General features: G+C 46.1%; 1 pseudogene; it reads right to left on the bottom strand.

Moving 5' to 3' along the window:
• Positions 1 to 718: 718 nt before the first annotated feature.
• On the bottom strand, positions 719 to 2,785 carry LOC146504228 (uncharacterized; annotated as a pseudogene).
• Positions 2,786 to 7,242: the final 4,457 nt, after the last annotated feature.

The raw sequence follows: 7,242 nt of genomic DNA, 5'->3' as shown, positions 1-7,242 counted from the left end.
GGCGGGGATGATGGAATTTGGTACCTCCGGCCCCAACTCATCTCTCTCCTTAACCAGGCTTACCAGAGAAGCGGTTTCAGCCTCTCTCCACCCTTTAAGGAGATTGAGGTGATATATCTGCGTGGCCCCTCCCCTGTCCGACCGAGCGACCTCATAGTCAACGTCCCCAACTCGCCGTGTGACCACAAAGGGTCCTTGCCACTTGGCGAGCAACTTTGAGCTAGAAGAAGGGAGCAACACAAGCACTTTTTCTCCCGGTGAAAATTGCCTGAGTCTAGCCCCTCTGTCATACAGGCGTTGCTGACGCTGCTGAGCCTGGAGCAAATTCTCCCGTGACAACCTCCCCAAAGTGTGGAGTTTCGCTCTCAGGTCCAACACGTACTGAATCTCATTCTTGGCGGGGCTCGGACCTTCCTCCCAGCTTTCTTTAATCAGGTCGAGCACCCCACGCGGCTTCCTGCCGAACAGCAGTTCAAAGGGAGAAAATCCCGTGGAGGCCTGGGGCACCTCCCGCACTGCAAATAACAGAGGGTCTAGCCAGCGATCCCAATTGCGTTCATCTTCGGTAATGAACTTACGAATCATGGACTTTAAAGTCTTATTCAGCCGCTCCACCAGCCCATCCGTCTGAGGGTGGTAGACGCTGGTCCGAATCGATTTAATGCCCAGTAATTCGTACAGTTCCCGCAGTGTGCGAGACATGAACGACGTGCCCTGGTCAGTCATCCGCTCGGATGCCCGGCCAATAAAATCGGGCCGTTATGCGCTCCAGAGTTTTTTCGTATCCCATATGCCCTGCCATGGGGTTATAATGAGCCGCCTGGAAAATCGTTTCCCGGCGGCCCCGCGGCACCAACAACTGGGTGTGTGTCTCCTCCGTGCGAGTGTCACGACTCACTCGATATAACCTATCTTGTACTAAAATGAAGCGCGGGTAGGTCCGCACGGCTTCAGGGCGCACCACGTGACCATCAATCTCAATCACTTGGTCAAAGGCTGAGCGTAGGGTGTCATCCCGAGACTGCTCCAGTGGGAAATCGCCCGTGGGGGTAATTTCCGGAGCCGGCGGGGCCTCCCATGAAGGACCCGCCGTCTCCCGCTCCCCGGAGTCAGTGTCGGACGACCCCGCGTCACCGCTGAGCGCCGCGCAGACACTACACGCTACTAACGGTCGTGATCGCCTCCCCGCATACTGCCCTAACAGATGTTGAAACCCCGGCCAATTCGTTCCCAGAATTAGGGGATGCGACAGGCGCGGGCTAACCGCAGCCGTTACTCTATGCGTTTTGCCCTTAAACTTTAATAATAGCGGCACTATGGGATACCTGTGAACATCACCATGAATACACTTCACCTCCACCCATTCTGCCTCCAGCAATGCCCCGGGGCGAACCAAGCTTTGGTGCACGAGGGTCTGCGTACAGCCCGTGTCCACCAAAGCATGGCGTATACCCCCTCGAGTCCTTACCGGAATGCTGTACGTCCCTCCTGGACCGGGAGAGGGTGCTGGGGCACCGGCGACGCGGAACACCTGCCCCACTTCCATCAGAGGGCAGTCCCTCCTCAGGTGTCCCGGTTGCCCGCACTTCCAGCACTCCTGCCCCGGCGCCTGTGCTGCTCTCCGTGGCTCAGGGGCGGCACTGCTCATTTCTGTTCCCTGGGAAGGCACAAATGAAGCAAAGGGATTAGTGGGGCTCAGCGCCGGCGCCCGCTCTGCCTGCCCTGGCGCAGGTACCCGGCGCCTCGGTGCCGGCACTGGGGCTTGTTTGCTCGGTCTCCGGCCGCCGTCCCCGGGCTCCCCCGCTCTAGCGGCAAGGTGGTCCTCCGCCAACGTTACCGCGACCTCCAGACTCGCGGGACAGTGGCACCGGACCCATCTCGCCGTCTCCGCGGGCAACCCCTCCACGAACTGCTCCAGCACCACCTTGTCCACCAGCAGCTTCTCTCCCTCTGACGATCCCGGCTGCAGCCAGCGCACCGCTGTGTCGTGCAGCTTCCGGGCCCATGCAAACGGCCGATCCTCCGCGGCCAGCCGACAGGCCCGGAACCGCCGGCGATGGTCCTCAGGGGCGAGTCCCATCCTGTCCACCACCGCCCGGCTCACGTCCTGGAAGCTGCCCCTCGAGGTCGGTGGCAGACTCAGGGCCGCCGTCTGAGCCTCCCCCGACAGCAGAGGAAGGAAACGCGGAGCCCACTCCACCTGCGGCCACTGGCAGGCCTCCGCCGTGGCCCGAAAAGTCTCCAGGAAAATCTGGGGGTCGTCCCCGTCGCCCATCCGGGGCATCGCCACCGACAGCGGGGGGGGGGCTTCGGCGGAGCAGCGGCCCCAACCAGCCGCTCCAGTACCTGGGTCTGCCGGTCCGCCTGCTCCTGCAGCTTAGCCAGGTGAGCACGCTGGGCCGCCGCCTGGTCCTGGCTCATCTTCGCCATCTCCGCCAGCATTTGCGCCAGGAACTGCAAAGGCTGGGCGGGCGGCGCCGCCTGTGGGTCAGACATCCCCACGCTTTCCTGGGTTTCGGCACCACTTGTGGAATGCACTACACACAGGCACAGGTCTTTGTTTTCAGACACCAACTTTATTTCTTTTTGTACGTGATGACCGACACAGTCTGACAGCTGTCGGACACAGCTGATCTCCAGCCCCCCTCCGCTCCTCTCCCGTCTCACTATAAAGGGTAAGGAAAGCATCATCAGTTCAAAACGCCATCAGCTGTTTTCACCTGCGTTTCCAGCACCGCCCCGTTGAGCTCACCGCACCACCCCTCCCCTGCAGCCGCGCCCGGGACCACACCTTCCGCCACAATAAGGTATTGACTTAAATACTTAGTGACGAGAGCCATGATGTTTAATTTTACATTAGTTTGAATATTTTTCCTGTATTTTAATATTATCACACCTGTTTCTGGACAATGGATTTTTAAGGTACTGGTAATGTATTGTACCATTTAAAATAAATATATATGTATAAAAAAATGCAAAATCATACTTTTGTTGTATAAACATTGCCTTGGTTTATCTTTTAGTCACTTGGGTTAACACTTGTATTCATATTTTTAACCCCAAAATTAGGTTTTATCTGGTGGACATGTTTTGTTCCTTATCTCAAGAATCACTGCTCTACTATGTGTACAAAAATAAAAACATTTTAATTTATTTTCAGTTGGAGTACCTATTCCATTCTTTCTTGATGATTTTGCTAGATCTTGGGGATGTTAACATGATTCACACATATTCCAAACATCTTTCACAGTATTAGAGCTGTATGGCCTTTATCTGTAGCACCCTAGATCAGTATCTTTTTTCAATACTCCTGGATGCTCTGCAATGGTATCTGCAAGCACTGCAAAGATCACTGAACAGTGGAATCTCTATGGATTACCTGTTGGTTTCGCATAAAATCTTCTTACACTTGGCTTGTTCTGTTCATATCGTGCACAGATGTACAGGTAGTGTAACTTTCAGCTTTAAAGAAGTTCACATACTCATGCACACAAACGTATTTTTTCTTTATCAAATACAAAGAAAACAGTAAGGCAGAATACATGTACCTAAATGTATGTACTTAACCTATGTTTGCAATGATTTCTGGCTCTATTGTTGCAAGGCATTGTCCATTAGCTGCAAGCATTTGTATGTTATCAGAATTCTGTGCACCATCGCTGTCTCGGTTACACTCAAGATATGATATTTTGGTCTATATCAGAAACACAGTGGAATGTGGAAGATCATCTGGAAACCTGATGCTCATGCCACTGAATAAATAAATGAGGAAACAGAGTTCATTAATCTGCCCTGATTCTCACAATAATTAAATGGGAATTGGTGTGCATAGTTACCATTTCCATCGGATGGGATACAACCTACACTATATTGCAAAAAGCGTTCGCTCACCCATTCAAATCATTGAATTCAGGTGTTCACTTCAATGGCCACAGGTGTATAAAATCAAAAACCTAAGCTACAGACTACTTCTACAAAGATTTGTTAAAGAATGGGTCACTCTCACATGAAATCACAGAACAGGGTCTGTGGATGCTGAGGAGCAAAGTACACAGAGGTTGCCAACTTTCGCTACAGACCTCCAAACTTCATGTGGCCTTTACATTTGCTCAGAAACAGTGCATCAAGACCTCCATGATATGTAACCCTTCGATTCTCCCACTGGTCCAAAAGTGCTTCGGCCACCAGGTGAATGCCTGTTATGCCAGATTACCAGTCCAGCCCAGCAGTCTGCATTTAATCATTAGTTATTATTATTAATCTCTGGCTGTCTTTCAAAGCATGTCTTTGTCCTGTCTTCCTCCCTTCACCCACAACCCCAGGCAGTAGATGGCTACCCATTCCTTATTCTGCTGGAGGTTTCTTCCTGGTAAAAGGAAGTTTTTCCTTGCCACTGTTGCCTCTGTGGTCTGCTTGAACTGTATACATTTTCTTTTTTAAAAAAAAATTTGTATTATTTTTGGAATTTGTTTGGTTTGTTTTTATTTGCTGTTTTTAATTTGTTTTGTTTTTTTGTATTCTTTTATTTTTCCATTTTTGATGTGTTAACAGTGGTGTTTATGGTTTTTCAAAATATCCAGGCATCATGTGTCTTGCAGATGTGAAACTGCAAAAACAGATTCTAGACAGATTTTATCAACTATTTCAGACTTCTCACCTTTCAATGCTATTACTAAAAAAATGTATGTGTTGCCTAGATTACACATTAAGTATATGCTGTGATGTGGGTAAGCCTTTATATATAAGGTAACTGACTGGTTTTCAGGAACTCTGTGGTACCATAGCTGGAACAGCAGTGAGAGAAACAACTGCTCTTCTTTTAACATTAAAGGAATATTCTTAAGGTAAATGATTGCTAACAATTTTCCATAGGTTATGTATTAATCTTCTCAGCCCTGGCACTGAATGTGAAATATCCATCAAAGTTAACGAAGGAAGAGTTGCCATCTGTGCTTATTGTCTGCTGTCAAAGGCATGCACGCTTCAGCTACCAATGGCAAGCTGTTGCTCCCACCTCATCTGTTTCTACCTTCTTTTCTTCTCTCTTAGTAACATGCTACCTGTCTCCTCTCTCTTTGTTGCTCTTCAGCCCATTTTCTTTCTGCTTCTGCCAGGTAATCATTCCTCTCCTTTTGGAAAGAAATTATTACAAAATTATTGCTGGGCAGATGATTGAACGGCACAGCTGATATTTTTCTGCCACTGCTATACTGTGAAAGGAGAACAACACAAAGGCCTTCAGTTTTGAAATGCTATATTTTGTGCAGTGCTTGGGTAGGAATGTTTTGTAGACTCATTAAAGTTGATTTCAGTTCTTGCTGAGTGCACCTGGTTGTGGATTGGTGTAGTGTATGTGGAGTTATATACATTAACAGGGGGAGGTACAACCTTTGGTGGGTAATATTGTGTAGTGTAAAAAGAAAGCACTGAGATTAAATTGCATGGTTAAAAAGGTCTTTGAGCAACTGCAGTTTAACCTATTCTTCTTAGCACATGCTCTCAAAGTTCATTAGATTGGAGAGATTGTTGAAGTTTCTCTTATTTGTATTCAGTCTTGGTTTTTACCAGTTTTCTCTGCCACTGAGAAGCGCCATCAGAACATAATGGTGCCACTACCATATTTCACTATAAGTAAAGATAGTATTATCCATACCATCTTATTTTTGACTTGTTTTTGACAACAGTTTTTGACCCCATAGTTTACTTTAGCTTTTACACATAATGTAATAACATTTCCACTAGCAGGCTAGATTTAGGCACCATAGTTTAGTGTATTGCACTTTTGCCTAACAAGCCAATGATCCAACCAGTATAAAACATTCTGCCAAATGAAGCATATAGAGTTGTCTGCTGTGGTGAGGGAGCAGTCAAAAGTAGCTTCTTCATATATACCTATATGAGCAAAGACAGTCCTATGCAGTCCTATGAAAATCTATGAAAATCTAAATACACCCTTCGAAAGCTTGTGGAACAACTTTTGGGAGCAATAAAAGAGGTAATTTTTTTCTTCTGCATGACTTTACCAATCTCTCACATCTTTGTAGAATTATTTTAGCCACTCTTCTTTACAATATTGCTTCAGATTATTGAAGTTTGCAAGCAATTATTTGCACACAGCTCTCTTAATGTCCCTCCACAACATTTCTTTTAGGATAAGGTCCTGACTTTTACTCAGCTATTACGACACTTTTGTTTTCATCCATTCTGTTGTAGATTTGCTGCTGTGCTTGGGACTATTGGGACTGTTATCCTGTTGGATGACCCAATTTCATCTTCAGCTGTTGGACAGATTTCTTCACATTTCATTCCAGAAGGATTTGGTATACAGAATAGTACATGGTTAACTAAATGACTACAAGGTGCCCAGGTCCTGTGGCTTCAAAAAAGCCCAACTCATCAGCCCGCCACCACTGTTCTTGGAGATGTTAACATACCACTGTTATAAGTTGCTGATATTCTGTATTTAGTTTTAAGTAAATGTGACCATCAAGGTCTGACGTCTCCACTTTGGTTTGGTTGTTCCAGAATTAATTTGAATGCCTCAAATAGAAATCAAACCTATTTGAAGAAGCTTTCACCTGGGTTTTGAATTGTACTACCATTAACTTTAAAATTTAACCTGCAGCGGCCTGAGCGGATTAGAAATGGCCATGAATAGAATTGTCCTTCTTTGCTTCATTTTATTTACACACTGGAGGCCAAGATGTTAAATTTATTGTTCAAGTTTAAAGGACAGAATGTTCTATGACCATTGTGATAAACAGACTTTTAAACTGTAGAGAAGTTCTTATTGTACTTTCAAGGTACTGTGGGAGAGTTATTCTATTGCAGATTGTGTGGTTTGTATGTACAAGACAAATCCCAGCCAGTGATTGTTCCAACCCTGAAAAAATAATCCAAGGTTATTTATTTTCCTTATGCTAGGTGAACTAAAAGCAAAGATATACTGTAGACAAAGCACGATAAAAACACAGAAGAAAAACATTTATAGCTTTGAATGAAATGTCTGCATGATAATCACTTGTTTACTCCAAAAGTCTATACAGCACATCAAAGTGTTTTTCTGTCATCTTCTTTAAATATTTTCAGTAATGTACACTAATTGTGAAATCCTACCACTCTAACACTCTAACCTGTGCAGTGCTCTCTCAACTTCAGATATTCGTTAATTTCTAGTCAATTTAAATCATCCAGCCTGAGGCAAAGTCTAAGTCTCTGTCCACTCTGGAAAAAAGACAGACA

Source organism: Neolamprologus multifasciatus, chromosome 14 (genome assembly GCF_963576455.1).
Source record: "Neolamprologus multifasciatus chromosome 14, fNeoMul1.2, whole genome shotgun sequence".
Classification (NCBI taxonomy): domain Eukaryota; kingdom Metazoa; phylum Chordata; class Actinopteri; order Cichliformes; family Cichlidae; genus Neolamprologus; species Neolamprologus multifasciatus.
The sequence above is the reverse complement of the archived record's forward strand: the minus strand, read 5'-3'. Positions and strand labels throughout refer to the sequence as shown.